General features: G+C 26.2%; 1 long non-coding RNA gene and 2 other non-coding genes across 4 annotated transcripts; 1 reads left to right on the top strand and 2 right to left on the bottom strand.

The window, feature by feature from the left end:
- Positions 1-14,494: 14,494 nt before the first annotated feature.
- Positions 14,495-16,784, bottom strand: LOC112695944 (uncharacterized). 2 transcript variants are annotated; one of them, XR_003150634.3, is made up of 4 exons: positions 16,497-16,784; positions 16,115-16,323; positions 14,754-15,255; positions 14,495-14,617 (listed from the first exon to the last, which is right to left on the bottom strand). It is a non-coding gene; the product is annotated as an uncharacterized lncRNA (long non-coding RNA). The 2 variants fall into 2 exon arrangements; XR_003150633.3 differs by lacking the exon at positions 14,495-14,617 and having other exon boundaries at positions 14,624-15,255.
- LOC112699564 (U2 spliceosomal RNA) lies at positions 15,585-15,779 on the bottom strand. The gene has a single exon (XR_003152512.1). It is a non-coding gene; the product is annotated as a U2 spliceosomal RNA (small nuclear RNA).
- On the top strand, positions 16,110-16,333 carry LOC112700653 (small nucleolar RNA U3). Its single transcript, XR_003153557.1, has one exon. It is a non-coding gene; the product is annotated as a small nucleolar RNA U3 (small nucleolar RNA).
- Positions 16,785-18,135: the final 1,351 nt, after the last annotated feature.

Genomic DNA, 18,135 nt, shown 5'->3' with positions numbered 1-18,135 from the left:
TAATTGGATTTGGTAAGTCAATGACCGATTTATTATAAATTTGAGTTTTATTTATTAATTTAAAAATATTTGATAATAAAAAAATATTAATTAAAAATAATTAAAATTTATTTTATTTAATATTTATTAATTGTTGTAATAATTAACAAATGTTAATTATAAATAGAACAAGTTTTGATTATTTTTTTTGTTTTTTTAATTACTGTTAATAATTTGTCATTGATGTTTGAATTGTTACATATATAAGGACAAAGTTTAAAATCTTAATATTTATTTAACCAGACAAATGAATTGACAACAGATTTGATTTAAATTGATTACAAAATAACAATAATTATCGAGGGATATTAGGTAGTCAAAAATTAATTATAATATAAAAATATCACGTAAAAATTTTTATTCTCTTGATAAGTAAGTGACATACACTTTTTTATCATTCATTTTCTTTATCACCCACCATTTTTCTGCGTATATAATGTTATTAATGTTCTTTCTAAAATCAATTTTTGTTTCTTCAAATTAAATTCCTAACATCTCTCAATCACATTATTATCCATTAAAATGTGATTTTTCACAGAAATTATAGAAGTTAAATTAAAAATTTTTAACAACTTCTACTATACAACTCATATTTTACATATAGACTATTAAAAAATAAAAAATAAAAATAAAATATAAACAAAAATTTAAAAATAAATCTTTAAAAATAACTATTAATTCATTATATTAAAATCAATAAATAAGTATATATCTGAATATTAAATAAAAATATTAAAATAATTAAAATCATGACCTATTAGTACACATATGAAATAATTTGAAGAATACAATAAGATGCATAATTTAAAATTTGATAATATTAATTATAAAAAATTATTAATTATAGACATCATACATATGAAATTATGAATATTATGAGTACAAAATTATGGATGTTATGTGTATGAATTTTTGGATGTTATGAGTAAATTTATTAATTGAATAAATTAATTTAAGAATTTGATATTTTTCAAATTCAATTATGATAAAATCTAAAAATATTTGTGATAATTTGATAGTTACTTATGCAATAACTAAAAAATGATATGTGTATGGATGTAATATCTAATAAATATGAATTTAATTTTTAGATGTTAGTTGTATATAATTATGGATGTTATATATATGAACTTATGAATGTTATGTGTACGTATAAACTTAGTTAGTACAGTATAATTATAAATGCACATAAAAATACAAAAAAATAAATCAGTTTATTACCATACCTCATCAAAGCTAGTATGGTTTTTTATATTCTCAAAAATTAGTTGTCTGACACTAATCTCATCGGGTGAGTTCGTCTATGGTTCACATTATTCTTCAACTCCTTCTCTGTAAATTTTCTCGACCTATCCTACTTGTACTTGTTACGGGCTGGCCCAAACATCACGCGGCCGACCCGACCCCTAGGCTACCCGATCCGAACGGTCGGGTACGTGGCGCTCGACCACCAATCCGGACACGCATCCTTGACAACTCTCCGCTACAGTTGTATGGGGAAGCTTCGAGGAAGGTGGATCTGTCCTTGAGGGACCCACCTCTGACACGGTATATAAGGGGAGGGTCCTACCCCTCCCCCAAGGTACGTCACATACACCACTTTACCCATCTCACCTGCGCCATAACTGACTAAAGCGTCGGAGTGTCTTTGCAGGTGATACCCCCTCCACTCGAAGAACTCGGGACGTCGGCTCCTCCATATTTTGCCCCGCAACCCAGAACCAGGCCATACCGCCACTCATCAGCCCGAAGTCCATTTCGAACCGTCCGGTACCCGACCAACCGAACAGTACTTGTAATTGAAATAAAATTGTAATTTTTCGCCAAAATGAGTAAACAGCCTTTATGATCGAGATTAAGCATGAAAAACCTATTATACCAAGCTTTTACATTTGCCCACGCATGTTAATATGTAATGATAATAAATGAATTAAAGAAAATAAAGATCAATTACAATTAAAATCAATTACATTTAATAAATATTATTATTACTGTTTTTAGTTGTTATTAATTTTTATTGTATTCTTAAATATAATATTCAAATTATAAAAAAATATTAAATAGTGATTATAAAAATGTCTAATAATTACGGATATTATATTATAATTAATATCATTAACAAGTGATACTTATAAGAATATGATAAGTGGAGTAATAGGAAAATAAGATAAAAAATTAAAATATTATTAAATTATATAAATAAAATAAATTATAAAAAATTTTGACTAATTATAACTGAAAATTTGTTGTTATTAAACTTTTCTCTGAATTAGTATTGTTATTACTATGGTGAAGGGGAAATTAAGGGCTCAATAAATAATGGTTGGTAGTTCGAGTTCTACCTTTTGTATATAGTATTTATTGGCTAATAATAAATTTTTAAATAAAATTTTGAACAAATTAATTTTTGATTTATTAAATTAAAAAATATCATAAAAAATTAAAATAGAAGGATTCTATTTCCAAATTAAGTCCGTTGCTTTTTACAAGAACAAACGGGTAGAGGTTGCAAATTTGGCTTTTGTATCAGAATCTCATTAACTACAGTGAATTACAGTTAGTTAGCAGCAAGGAATGAAGTTCACATGACTAAAGCAACCACATAATTAAAAGATGCCCTTTTTTCTCACCAGGGGAATGAAGCGTAAAGTTCTTAGTTATTAGTTTTAATTTTTATATTTAATTATGGTAAAAACTCACATATAATTATTTTTATGAAAAATTATTAATTAGGATTGTTAAATAATAATTTAGTTAAATATATCAAATTATTTATTAATTTTTAATTAACAATTTTATATAAAAATAAACTGCAAGTGAATTTTTACCTGTAACTATATATATTTCATATCATTAATATGCTATGCTGTAAGCCTTTATTTTAGAACCAAAAAAAAAAAGAAAAAGAAAAAGGAAATTATATATGAATCTCAAATCTTTACATTTAAGAAGATAATAAATATAGTTTATATAATTAAAGAAAAAGGTGTAAAGTGATTTATCTTACTGGGAAAGCCACAATTTCACTGGGAAGTTTTAGGCTTTGTTATGGTTGGGTGAAAAATTTGAAGGAAGGAAATGGAGATAATTGAAGTTGAAAGGAAAGTGAAGATTTTCCTCTGTTTGGTTAAAAGGAAAACTGAAGAGGAAAAAATTGAACAAAATAAAAATGGGGTGAGACCCACCTAACTTATTTACTTACGCATGTATATGCTCCTTGAACTATGTAGTAATTAAAATTAGTTATTAGAATAGAATATATAATAAAATATATGTTATAATATAAATATACATTAAAAATAAATTAAATCATATATATATTTATATATAAATATATTAATAATTAATTTTAGTTATTAATTTTAGTGTATAAATAATATTTTTTATATGACTTCATTACTCATATTATATAACGGGAAATGTTAGAATTAATATAATAGTCAAATTAATCTTTAAAAATTTGTTATTTAAATTTATTTTTTAAAAAAATTATTAATTAAATTAATTTTTTAAAAATTATAAATTAACTATTTTTGTTTTTCAGTAGATGATTAATGATATAAAATATTAACTCACATCATATATAATACCTAATATATCTAATTATATACTAAATAAATATATTTATAAAAATTTATTAAGTTTAATATCATTAAGTTATATTAAAATAAGAGTTTATATAATTAAAAAAATAGGCTAAATAAATAATTTTTAATAAATATATTTTTTTATTATCTAATTAGATATATTAAATATTATGTATATTGTCAATTAATATTTATATTATGAATTGTGATAAAAATTATTAATTAAGTGAAAAAATGACAAAAACAATTAATTTGTGATAAAGTAGAATATGCAGAACTTTTTACTGTTACTCATTTTGGCTGCGTTCATTTTTAACAGTGGATAGTGGTAACATATATTTTTTTGGATTCAATTTGTGTGGTATCCTCTGTGAGTCAGAGCTGACAAGGAAATACAATAAAAGCAGTATCAAATGTTCTTTTTAATAAAGCAAATTTAAACTCTAGTGGGTAATTAATTAGTTTTTTCACTATAATAACCTTTTCACTATGTATACAGCCAAGGTTATCTATGTAGACCAATGATAAATATTAATATATAAAACAAGATGTTCAGTCTAGCAGAAATTAGAATTAATAATAAAAAGTAACTAAAAGAAAGCTCTTATTACTTATAGGTTTATATTTATTGGTGATCTCAATTTAGTGAGTAATTTTATCCTTCTGTCCACGTTTTTTATTTAAACCTTTCATCACACAATCAAAACATACTGGTGAATCTTTCAGAAGTATTAGTTTAGATTAAAAAGATTATAATAAATTAATTTCACACAATATAATGATCTAAAAAATAGAAATTTTAGAGACTAATAATTTTTAATAATTTGATTAATATTTGAGTAGTATAAATACTAAATTATTTTTAATAAATAAATTTTATTAATTTATATATGTAATTTTTAAAAAAATACAATTAAAAATTATATTGATAAATATAAATTATATATTTATTATGTATAAATATTTGTGAATATGAATATAAATTATTACCGATTAAATATAAATTTAAAATAATAATATTTATTAATTAGATAATATTATTGTCTAAAATATTTTAATTAATTTTTATATAATTTACTATTTAAACGGAAGTGGGAGGTAACTATATATAAGATGGAAGAATTTTTATGTGTATCGGTATATATATTAGTATTTCAGTAATTTTTAACTGTTAATTTTAATTATAAAAAAATATATAATATATATAATTAAGATTAACAATTAAAAATTATTAAAATACTAAATATATGATATATTTGAAAATTTTTTTATTGTTTACTCAATTATAACAATGGCAATATCTTTATTTACATGTCTTTATTCATTATTATATAAACTGTGGAAAGTTATCATGGTTTTACTATTTACACATAAATCATGGCAGATAAACACGGTTTAGAAATGAGAAAAAATAAACATAAATCGCGATAAGTAACTACAGATTATGCATAAATAAGGTAGGTAGAAACCGTGTTAGGTTCCCACAGTTTATGAGTAAACTGTGTGAGTATAAAACCCTCAAAATTACCAGGGTTTATGTTTGGAGGTGTATAAATGGTGAAAACTCACCGAGCTAGTATTAATTGTTTATTATATAATTTTTTTAACCAAAATTATAATTAAAAATTATTAAAAAAATAAAATTATTTAATATATTGGACCAACTCAATATAAATCAGATTTTTTATTTCTATTATAAAATATAAAAATAATTAACTTTAAAAAAAATCATGTTATTTTTTAGGATTTAATTTTTTTTACTGTGTTTTCATAAAATTTGCACAAAAAATCATATGAATACAGTAATACGAATACATACAATTTTATAAAATTATTAATTTAAATTATACATATTTAAATTTTAAATTACAAACAAATACAAATTTTATAATTTAAAAATTTAATTATTCAAATAAAATTAAATTAATTAAAAATAAAAATATACTAAAAAAATTCAAATCATATTATTATTATTATTATTATTATTATTATTATTATTATTATTTTTATTATTATTGTTATTATGAGTATTATTGTTATTGTTATTATTATTATCATCTCATTCATATTTATAGGATTTTCTCTTCATAAATCGTGATAAATAATAAAAGTTTTTGCATTTAGCCAATTTATATATTTTTTCATAAACCATGACATAGCAAGTAAGAGAATTTTATGATCAAAATTTTCTCTTTATAATCTGTGATTATTTATCATGGTTTATACACATTATATTTCATATATAAATTATACTTACCTGTTATGATTTATGTGTAAATAGTAGAACATGATAATTTATTATAATTTACATAATAATAAATCAGAACACACGCAAATAAAAAAATTGCGACTGTTACATTTGAATAAATATTTTTTTCTTTTATTTTATTCAAGTAAATTATTCTTTAATTTAATGAGAGAAGTAGAAAGAAGAGTGTAGTTGCATTGGTGGGAGGGAAAATATTTGAGGTTAAGAAAGATGATGATGATGATGTATGTATGTTGGTTAATGATTCTCAATGATTTGACAAGTCAATGATGGAATGCATGTGATGCAGAAACTTGAACTGACGTTTCAAGGAAAGGCTACATAGCCTGCCTTATGAATGAATGCTAATGGAATTCATTCACACTCTTTCTCTCTCTTTAAATTTGTGTTGTGTTGTGGCATTATGTTTTTCAGTCTGTTCTGATGATCTGAAACAATATATATATAGTAGAAACAGTAGTGTATGTATGTGCATTCACTCACTCTCTAACTTCCCTTCATTGCCACCCTTTTCCACCTGAAAACGCCTACCATCCATGCATACATATCTATCTATCCGTACACAATAATTCTCTTAACTAAAACGGTCTTCTTCTAATTCATGCTTATAATAATAACAATCTTAATTGTTATAAAATAATAAAAATGTTGTTATTTTTTAAAAAATAAAAATTCAGATAGAATTAATTTCATGTGAAATTGATAATCGAAAGTTATTAAATAATTTGAATAATTTAATTAAATTTTTATCTAATAACTCTTAATTATTAATTTCACGTGAAGACTGATATTGTATTTTTATTTTTTTATTTAAAAAGTTAGTTTTGTACACCTGATTGATCAGTATGAGAGGACACGTGTCGAAAAATGATGAAGGGACTAGTTATGAGTTTTGACTAGTGAGGAGAAAGCATTTAAACACGTTTAGTGGGGGTCTCTCATGCATGGCACTCACTTCCACGTGCCATCACTCTCTCTTCTTCAATGGACATTCATCACATCACACTCTTCTTTTCTTACTCAAAACCCTTCCAATTTATTTACTTCATTCTTAATCATTTTAAAAAATTAAATTATTTCTCTTTATTATTTTTTTTATTTTCAATGCATTAAATTATGGCTCTTTTTTTATATAAAAAATATGAATATTTTTGTTAAAAATATAATTATTTAGTATAATTATATGTAAATAGATTTTATAAATAAAAAATCAACACATAAAATACGTATTACACGCATATTACGTATTGAACACATGTCAACATTCTAACCAATATATAAAATATGTATTGACATATTTTTTAAAATACTGTAATATATTTTAAATATTAATATTAAACTAAAATATTATTTTTATCTCTATATTAAAAATAATTTCTGTTAAATTAAACTTTATAAAATGAAATGAAATATTTGAATCAAAGGCTACACAAGAATATTATTGATCCGATCTACTCTCTCTACACGTCTCTTCTCTCTATCAAATTGAAGTCTCTCTCATTCCTTTTGCCTTTTACTTGCTCTTATACACTGAGATTGTCATTGTGTTGATCCATCTCTCTCTCTCTCTCACTCTCTGATGTTTTGGTCTGTTCAGTGGCCTTTTATAGACCCCACAGTGTTAACTCCAGTTAAGAGTGTGTAGCCAATGGCCACTAGGTACCACTCATCAATTTTCACCCTCTACCTTTTAATTACAAAATGCAAGTACAATCTAATTTTTCAATTCTTAAAATTTAATTTGTTCTTCATAAACACACAATAGTACACATAGTAAACTATTGCACTTATTATTATGTTCTACCTAGGTAATTGAATATAATTATAGAGAAACATGAATATATAACTTTAAAATTTTGGGTTATGTTCAATTTTTCTCTAAAGTTCGTCATCTAATTCATTAATTTATATTTAACTTCTTTAATTTTTGAATTCTGTCAAACTGCTGCCCTCGTTTCTTAAGTTATTTTTCTAGTATTAATTTCCATTCAATTCAATAATATTCTGTTACTAATTTGTAAATTTATTAAAATAATATTTTTTATAATATTTATAAATGTAAGATATTTTTCATTTATTTAACTTATATTTTGGAGTGAATTAGATATATTCAATTTTTTTAAACCCGCTAGTAAAGATGAAAAAAATGATCATTTATATTGTTTGATGTAGTTTAATTTGTTTAGCATGAACTATAAATCTAGCAGAGATAATTATTAAACACAATGAATACTATTATAATTAAAATTAAATACACTCAACTCAATTCTAAAAATTAGTTTATGGGTTGAGAAATATTTCACATTTATAAATTATTCAAAAAAAAAATTTATATTTAAAAATGATTGTTAAGAATATAAATATTTGCAAGGAGGTGATTCAATAATATTAGGACAAAATGCACAATTAAATCAAACGAAAGTCTAAATTACACAATTCTATAAAATTAAAAAACTGTTACCTGAATTTTCTAAAAACACATTCTAATAGGAATTAAAATTAATTTATGTTTCACAATTTTATATAAAATTAATTTTAATAAAATAAATATTGTTTAAATAATATTTATTAAAATCACTTTTAGATAGATAATTACTAAAAAATATGATATAAATTATAATATTTTTTTTAAATTTATTATAATCTTTTTTTATATTTTTTCTAGTATATTTTTTATATTATGTAGTATTGTTTCTAATATTTTATTTTAATATGCTATAATTTTTTACTATTATAATAAAAATTAATATTTATTTATTAACTTAAAAATAACATATAAAAATTGATAAGTACTCTTTTTATAATAAAATTTTTATTAATATTTATATAGATTAATTTCACATTAAATTTAATAGTTCAAATTCAATTTATAGATAGAACTCAATTTACTAGTAAATCAAAACAAATTCATTTAAATTAGTAGGAACGTACCTTACATGTATAATTCGAATCACCCTGATTTAAACTACCCTAAAATTATATGCATGCATAACTTGAATTAGTCAAATTCGAATTACAAGCATCATTATTAATTTGAATTGACCTAATTCGAATTACTGTTACTTTGTTTAATTCGAATGGAACTCATTCGAATTATATAAGAATATATTTTTGAAAAATTCAAGTAACGTTTTTTAATTTAGTAGAATTGTGTAATTTAGGCTATTATTTAATTTAATTGTACATTTTACCCATAATATTAAATCAGATAAGATCTAATATTAGGGCAATTTACGTTATTAAATTGTTTCACCCTCAATATTACGCAAATACATTGTTTCCAAATTCAATACGCAAGTACATTGATTCACATATCTATATAAACCGCTACTGGCAGTAGCGGTTTATAAATGTGCATAAATTACTACAACCAGCCGCGGTTTACGTGTTAAAAAGGTAATACATAAACCGCTACATGTAACAGCGGGTTTACGTGTGTGCGTGTGTGAGGGTAAACTGCTACTTTATAAAAAGAGTATTTAATAAATATATTATTAAAAAAGTATTTAAAAAGTTGTTAAATATTTATGTTATTAAAATTTAATAATATGTCTATTTTTATATATTATTTTTAATTTAATTTATTAATAAGAGTTAAAATTAACTCATATTTGATCATTTTATATTAAAATTAATTTTAATAAAATAAATATTGTTTGGATAACAGCACACTACACTTAAACCGCTATAACCTATAGTGGTTTACACTTACACACGCATACATGTAAATCGCTGCTGCTGCCAGCAACGGTTTACCCTCACACACGCACACATGTAAACCGCTGTTACTTGTAGCGGTTTATGTATTACCTTTTTAACAGGCTGGTTGTAGCGGTTTATGCATATCGCTACTGACAGTAGCGGTTTATATAGATATGTGAATCAATGTATTTGCGTATTGGATTTGGAAACAATGCATTTGTGTAATATTGAGGGTGAAACAATTTAATAACGTAAATTGCCCCTAATATTATATTAGAATTAAAATTAAATGTGCCTAATTTAATTTTAAAAAAAAACTCACGAAAGGAGAAATATAATATTATCTACAAGTAGATAATAGATCAGATATATTATGATACTATATTAAAATTGAATATGCCTAATTTAACTCCAAAAATTAAATAAACTTGTGAATTAAAAAATACCTTACATTTAATTATAAATTATTTAAAGACTTTATATATATAAAACTTATAATAAACACTTAAAATTATATAGCTACAAGGATATACAATTACTTAAGGCAGTTGCTGAAGCACACTCAGATGAGGCTCCAGCTATCCCATCAATGATTCATGACTTTTGTATCTATATGTATAACTTTAGACAAGTACGAATAAAAATAAAACTGTACAAAGAAAACTATATATATGGTTTCTATATGATGATGTAAATCACTTATTATCCGCTAGCTCCATTGTTTGTTAGCACTTCTTTTTCTTATTTAATTAATATGTTGAAAGTAGAATGGGGCTAGATGTCTCAAGTCTCCTAATGTGGCCAAGCTAAGTAGGAAAAAAAAAACAATGTGATGAGAGCAACCGCAATCAAACAAACCGACCCAACTTCATCCAAAACTAATCATAGTGTGATTCACTCAATAATATCAACCACTTCTGAAATTAAATTTATTATATATATATATATATATATATATATATATATATATATATATATATATATATATATATAACATTTTAGTCATTATTATAATCGAATATAATTCCTTCAGTATCTCTTTTTTAATGCTTTTTAGGTGCAATTTGTGGGAAGAGTTATGATGTATGATTCTCTAGATTTATAATAAGTAAGTGAAAGTATACTTTTAGAAATTAAATTTAACTAACAGTACTGAAATTCTTTGATGATTCAGTATATATATCTTTTTCTTCTCACTAATAATTAGTAACATAACGAGAAAAAAACATTAAGAAAAGTAACAAATTAAGGAAAAGGAAAATCTCAACGTTGGCCACTGAATAATAAGGAAAAGTCTAGGGAAACAGCAGTTTTGTTGAATTTTGGCTAGCATGTAATCAGCAGAGGAAGATGAATCATTGAATGAAATTTCACACCAATCTCACACCATTAAATCATCATTGATGGCTAGTTGATGGCTAACAATTACAAAAATTGCTGCCCCCTAACATTGCTCGAATAATAATTAAGCAACCAACTTTGCTTGATCTGCCACGTCACAAGATCTTCCCATACGTAACAAATCATTGAAACTTTGGCTCCTCCCCCATGATTCTATTTTAATCCTTGATTTTGGAAAAGCAAAATATATACTATAGTTATTAATGCCTCAAAATAGAAGTTTAAGGTCAACTTTATTGTCTTTTAGAGCATTAACACAAGAGTAGACCTTGTCAAATTGGGAAATTAAAGTAGTAGTTGTGACAATGCATGTTCTTTAAACTTTAAACATAGCTTGCCTATGGTTTTGGGGACATCATGTCTTATATATATATTCTTTCACTTATATATAGTTAATTAAAGGAGCAAAAGTGATTATATACCCCAAAGATTAAGGAATGTTTATTGGAAAAAACAGTTTTCATGAACTAGGAGACGTGAATTATCTTGCTAACTTAATTGGGTTAGCAAAGTTAAAAAGAGCCAGCCTTTTATCTTTGTCACATTTATTTCCTGTAAAGTTGATTAATCATGTCAAAATACTATTTTTGAAATATTTGGTAGATTATTTATGCATAAGAATATATATGTTACTATTTTTTAGATAGTATGTGATTATGAACTTAAATTATTTTGGTACTTATTGGAGACACTCAAAATCAACTATTAAACTCAATCCTCTTTAGAATTGTTTGTCACTTCTTAAAAAAAAAATTCAAATATATAAACTAAATAATATTTATAAACATCTTAAGTCCCATACATTAAGATGTTATGCACACACATCATATTTACGGTTCCATCAATTACTTGACTTAGTCAAATCTCAAATTCTAACGTGCTTATTGCAATGCATACATGATGATCAAAATAGCTAAAATTTCGATTTAATTATTAAAATCTTCTGATATTACAATTTTAAACGAATAAATTAATTTTATGAAATTTTTATTGGGTTTGACAATTTTATATTTAAATCTTATTACAATTTTACGTTTTACGTATTTAATTTATTTTTTCGATTTCACTTAAAATTTCGATTTTCTCTGCCTTGAGGATGATCCCTAGACCAAGATTTTGGGTGCAACCTCTCACTTTTTAACTAAATATGTGAAAAAGGTTTGCTTGTTGGGCCTCAATTTTGGGCTTTGGATCCACCCTCAACTTTTGCAAAGCACAATGCTTTAGTTGCAAATATCTCGAAAGATAAATATTTGACATCACATGACCTATTTTTTATGGATATGAATTAAAATGAAATCACGATAAAGATGATCAAAGAGAAAAAGAATTAACATAATTGGCAAGTGGGGAATCTCAAGAATATTATTTTCAAGTGTGCATGAGACGATTTTTAAAGCATTTCTTTTTCTTTTCTTGATTGGACCCAACCAACCAATTAATCAATCAATAAGCCTTTTACCAAGAAAGTATATCCAATTTTCCACCAGTTTAATGCATGGTTTCATTTGACACATATCTAGTTTTAGATCATATACTATTAATAATGTAACTAAGATGACCTAGTAATAGTATATAGAGAGAACATCAAAATCCAATGGTCATGAAATTAAATCCAGCACACAATTGAATTCATTTCTTAATGATGACTAGTCAAGAATCTGAAGGATACATACACTGATCATGTTCTTTGGTTTATTGCCATAATATACAAAAGATTTAAAAAGAGATGAAGTAAGTTGCATTGTTTCCTAAAATGTAGTGAAAATTGACAACACAAACCCAGAAAGCATGCATATAGTACTATTGAATCCTTAAAACCCTCCAACACAGGAAAACAGGAATATAAGAGAATGAAGCAGAGGGAAATAACTATGGGGGAGGCAATGACCTGAATCAATGTTCATATTATTTGGACAAAATAATTCAAATTAAATAAAAAAAAATTGGCCAAAAAGAGGAAGTGTTTTGGGAGACAAGCATGGGGTTGTCTTGTCATATCAACTACCTCTATGTCTCCCTCATTACAATATTGCTGCTCAATATTTGATTTACCTTATTGCCCCTCCAATCTATCTTACAAAGAACAGTTAAAAATCCCTTGTTAAGGGACTAGCCTAAGCACATATGACATCAAAGGTAAAGTGTTCTCTCTCTGTTGGAATTTGTTTGGTAATAAAGTTAGTTTTTTTTTTTCTTTAGTTGATTGCAATTTGAAATCCAATGTTACCTATGAAGTATTCATCATATTCAAATTGTTACTTTGTAGAGGACTTAACATAAATGCTGCCTTACAACTAAAGTAAATTGTAATAGTTTTTACTAAAAGAACATAAAAGATTTTAAGTTTATGTTTTTACCTTCATTTTTTTTAGAAATGATGCTAAAGAATAATAATGTTATGAACTAGGACCAAGAGCCCACTTTTGTTGGTCTATGACAAGCCCAAATATCGTGTTTACAATTCATACTACTTGTTCCTCGTTTTCCTAATGATTATGGTCCAGTTTGAATTTTTAATGATATAAGTACTTATTTTAAAGTCGTAGTATTTGGATAAATAATTCAAAAAATACAATTTTTTTTTACGAAAAATGGATATTAAAACAACTATGATAACAAATACTTTTTAATATTAAATGTTGATTTTCTATAACCTAATCATTAAGATTACAATTGTTTAGGCAATTAATTCTTTATTTGCTCTCTTATTAGTTCCATTTTTTAGGTAGAAACTGTTCTTCTACTTCATATTTATCCATAACGGTGTTCTTGTATGTGGTAAATAGTAATAAAATTTTAATTCACAATAATCTTGATGGCAAAGCCAAATAAATTATTGTATAATTAGTGTTTGTTGTTTTATTGTGTATGATATAGTAGATAAAAATAAAAATAAATATGAAATGTGTGTCAATATATATTTTGTTGCTTTTTTTTTTTATATTTTTTACTTCTGTTAGATTTTTCTCCTCTTTTATTGGGTCAAGAACTTGCTATAACTAACTATAAAAATAATAATAGCTATATAAAAATAAAATTGTTTTAAAATGACAGTAGATGGTCAATATTTTCGCAAGATAAATCATTACGTAGAAGGTCAATGTTTCTAACAGATGAAACCTTGGGTGAAGATAGTAGTGGAGGACCAGTATTTTCAGTATTTTTTTTTTACAAAACTACGAATGAAAGTAGATTTTTTTTTATTTTGAGGTGTTTTTTTTTACGAAAATGATAGAATAACTTATAAAAAAAAAGTTATATATTTTTACTTCTTAAAAAAGCTATGAATTAATTTTTCGAAAAATTAATTTTTTTTTTCAAAAATAGTGCCAAATACACCTACGGTGACTTCTGCTACTTCCCAACGGCCTCTATATCCCTGAAGATTAAAGTTATTCCATTGGTGTGTCTTTGACTATGTCAGCATAATTAGCTACAATGGATAATACTTGATAGTGGTTCATACTTAATACCTTATGTAACAAGATAAATGTATTGGAAAAAGCTTCTTGATATTATTAATTAATATATATGTATGTATGCTAATATACATCAAAAGTTGTATAATTTGCAACCATTTCCACAAATGCTTGAGGGGTTATAATATGCTTGCTGCCTGAGATTTGGAAACAAGAATATATATATAAGGTTTCACAAGCACAAACGTATACACGATATGGGAATCATTGGTTTATTTCATATGAAAAAAACTATAAAGAAAATGTGAAGACCTATCTTGTGTAACTACATACATTCATTAATAAATTCACTAGTATCTCAGGGACAGAGTTATGATCTCCTTCCACTTGTGCAAGTTGAGTGTATGGGGTTCACATCTTAACTCATTATGGCTGCCCACATGAAAAAGCATAATGATCATAATCCTGTTATGAAGGGAATTAATAAGATCAAAATAAGGGATTATATATAAAAAATTGTGTATATATGACAGTTCTTTTCAAGTAAGCCACTGAGTCTATGATTAGTGCTATGCAAGAAACATCTTATAACTTCATTAGAAAATCCAGAATGGTTACAAACATTTTACATATCATTCTTAATGAATGCAGCTAAATAAGTGTATATATACATAAACACAAAATTGTATACTTGGAAAAAAAGATCAGTTCTATATGCTTTAACCACTTATCCTTGAGTTTTAAGGAACCAAAGACATGGTCGATGAACCACGACCGTGTTATCAGAGTGTGATTAATGGCCCAGATTCACTCGCTTTCAGGTTTCCATTTGTTCCTGTTATAACAGTATAACAGTCTAGCATCAATATTCAAGATCAACCATAAAACTGAATTGAGCATTCAATTAATTTGTTTTGATATTTCAGATATATATATGCCACCATTGTAAGCTTTAATTTTAGGTAGAATTTCATAACAGAATTGTTCATACATAAGATTGAAGATTGATCTCCAACTAAAGAACCTAATGTGAATAATAACAAAGCATCAATGGGTCACACTTTGTATTCTGTCACAACAGAACCCTATAATCCATCAACACCATTTTTTGAATTCTTAAATCCTAATCTAACATCGAAGAATAATTTGAACTGATTTGGGTGGGATGAATGTACCAAACTATGCTATAGTGCAAGACAAAGGTGACACATGAGAACTACCACTATGGACTCTCTGGTCTCTCCCTATAAAAATTGATTTAATTCAAATGGACTATTAGCCCATGTATCAGATATTAAACTGATAAGAACAGGAGACAAATAATGATTATGCAGTTCTTATAGGCTGCAACAATGCGGAATTAAGGTTATTAATAATATGATATGAGAAATGACGAGAAAGGTTTAGGACCACCAGTTAAGTTTTCTACACCAATTTTAACTGGTGTACAATCTTTCTCATGCTATTTACCTGATAATGCACCAAAAATACAACATCATTTTATAAAACATTACTATCTCCATCATTTCATTATTGACATATATATTGGGGGATCTTAAATCAATAAATACAATTCCAGAAAGAGAGAGAGTAACCGATGAGGTCCACAAGGGAAGCAAAGTTAGTCCTACATCGCTTGTTCTTAGCAAGACACGACCGTTCATATAATCAACGAGTGAAAGAAAGGATACGACCTTACTTGAACAGGATCTGTTCTATAGGCTCGTACAACTGTATCCTTGAGTTCTAAGGAGACAGGAACCGCAGTCTGGTTGATGAATCATGACCGTGTGATCAGAGCGTGATTAATGGTCCAGATCGAGTCCTCCTTGGAGGTTTCCATCTGTGGCAGTGGAGGATCGTTCTTACCGTATCAACTGCGGTGGGGTGGTCACACGGTTGTCTGACAGACCACACAAAATATTTTTTCTCATTACAACAAATTTGCAAAATGATTTCTTCACTCGAGAATTTTTTTTTATAATTTCGAAAAAGAAAAAAAAACAAATAGACGTTTATTTTAGAGAAAGAAAAGGGGCTAAATTTTCAGATAAGGGATTGCACATTTTGATTTACCTGGCATCGGAAAAATAGAAAACCATTGGAATGGTGTTGAACTTGCATGGGGTCCACCATGGAAGCTTCGTTGGTGATGAGTCCTCTTGTCGGAACGGTAGTACAAATGAAGCAGATTGCGGTGGCAACTGGCAAGTCGAAACAAAGAAGCAGTTCAAAGTGTTTGTTTTTTGTTTTGCTTTTGATTTTGGACACACAAATGCTTTGGTTTCTCATCAAAAGCATCATAACTCATAAGTCACAACACTGCACTACTCATCGAGGTCAGGGGGACTTGCCACGCTCAATGGGTAAGAATGGAATTTCTGCCCTCTTAATGGACACGTGGCAAATGGCATGTTTCGCTGGTCCAGTCAGATCATTTCTTTGGGTTTTCGCCATGTCCAAACCCAGTACTAGAGGTGTACATGGTCCGACTCGATCCGATGATCTGATTCGGTCCCAAATATTTTAGAGACTAATTTAATATGATTTTATCGGGTTTAAAATTGGGTAAGAGTCTCAAAATTAGATCCAGTCATTATTTTGAGTCGAGTCCGAGCCATAGTTCGAGTCACTCGAATTCGGCTCGGTAATCCAGTCATCATACACAATTAATATTTTGTGTTATTAGTAATGGATGATGGTTATTCATATGTGAAATTTAAATATTATAAACCTTAATATTTTGTGTTATTAGTTATTATAAGATAATAAGTTAATGTTTTATATTTAAAATGTATAATATTGTGTTATTTATATTGATTTAAATATTTAGTGTTATTAGACAATATTAGTATTGATTATGGTTATGCTTTAATTTTAGAGAAGGTTTGTTCTTGTAATATTTTTTAAGTGAATTTTACTATGTGAATTGTGAAATAATGGTTGAAGATTAGGTGATTTTTACATGTCAAAGGCCCAGTTTTCACTCAATTTTTATCCGATTTTCACTCAACCCGAAGGTACATAGGTTTCATAGGGTATAGAATTGGGTTACGGTCTAAAAATTGGACCCAGTCTATATTTCGGATCGAATCTAAGTTAAGTCAAAGCCGGTGTGACCCGGCCCATGTACACCCTACCCAAGATCAACTTCTTAGTTCATTAATCCTTTAAAAAGAGAGTGATACTTTAAATAGATCTCAAAAAATTTGTCAGTCTAATAGATTTATCTTTTAAAAAATTAACTAGGTTTTAGAATTTTAAGATTATTAAATATATGTTATATAAGTCTTTTAACTAGGTTGAACCGGTTGACACGACATTCTCTATTATATGTAAAAATTGTACGTGTAACATGTCGGTGTTAGGTAAAGCAACACGATGTTATTTTGGGACAATGTAAAACGACGCTATTTTGAGAGGATAAATACATACTCACCTTTGTTTTCTGATTCTCAAAATTTCGATGTTTTAAAGTCAAATAAATTCTTTAAAATTTTTATTATAAGTCAAAAAGGTCCTTGAATTTAAGTGGATACGTTGTATAAAAAAAATTCTTCCTCTTTCTTTCTTTTTGTTTATTACAAGTATCCCAAAACTTCACCTAAATTTTATGAGCTAACCTTTTATAGGCGGTATGTTGTAGGTGTAGATTAAGAAAAAGTTGTGAAGTGGTTACAAATAGGTATTTGATAATAACAAAAACAATGTAAGT

Source organism: Arachis hypogaea, chromosome 6 (genome assembly GCF_003086295.3).
Source record: "Arachis hypogaea cultivar Tifrunner chromosome 6, arahy.Tifrunner.gnm2.J5K5, whole genome shotgun sequence".
NCBI lineage: Eukaryota > Viridiplantae > Streptophyta > Magnoliopsida > Fabales > Fabaceae > Arachis > Arachis hypogaea.
Note: the sequence above shows the minus strand (reverse complement) of the source record. Positions and strands in the feature narration are given on the sequence as shown.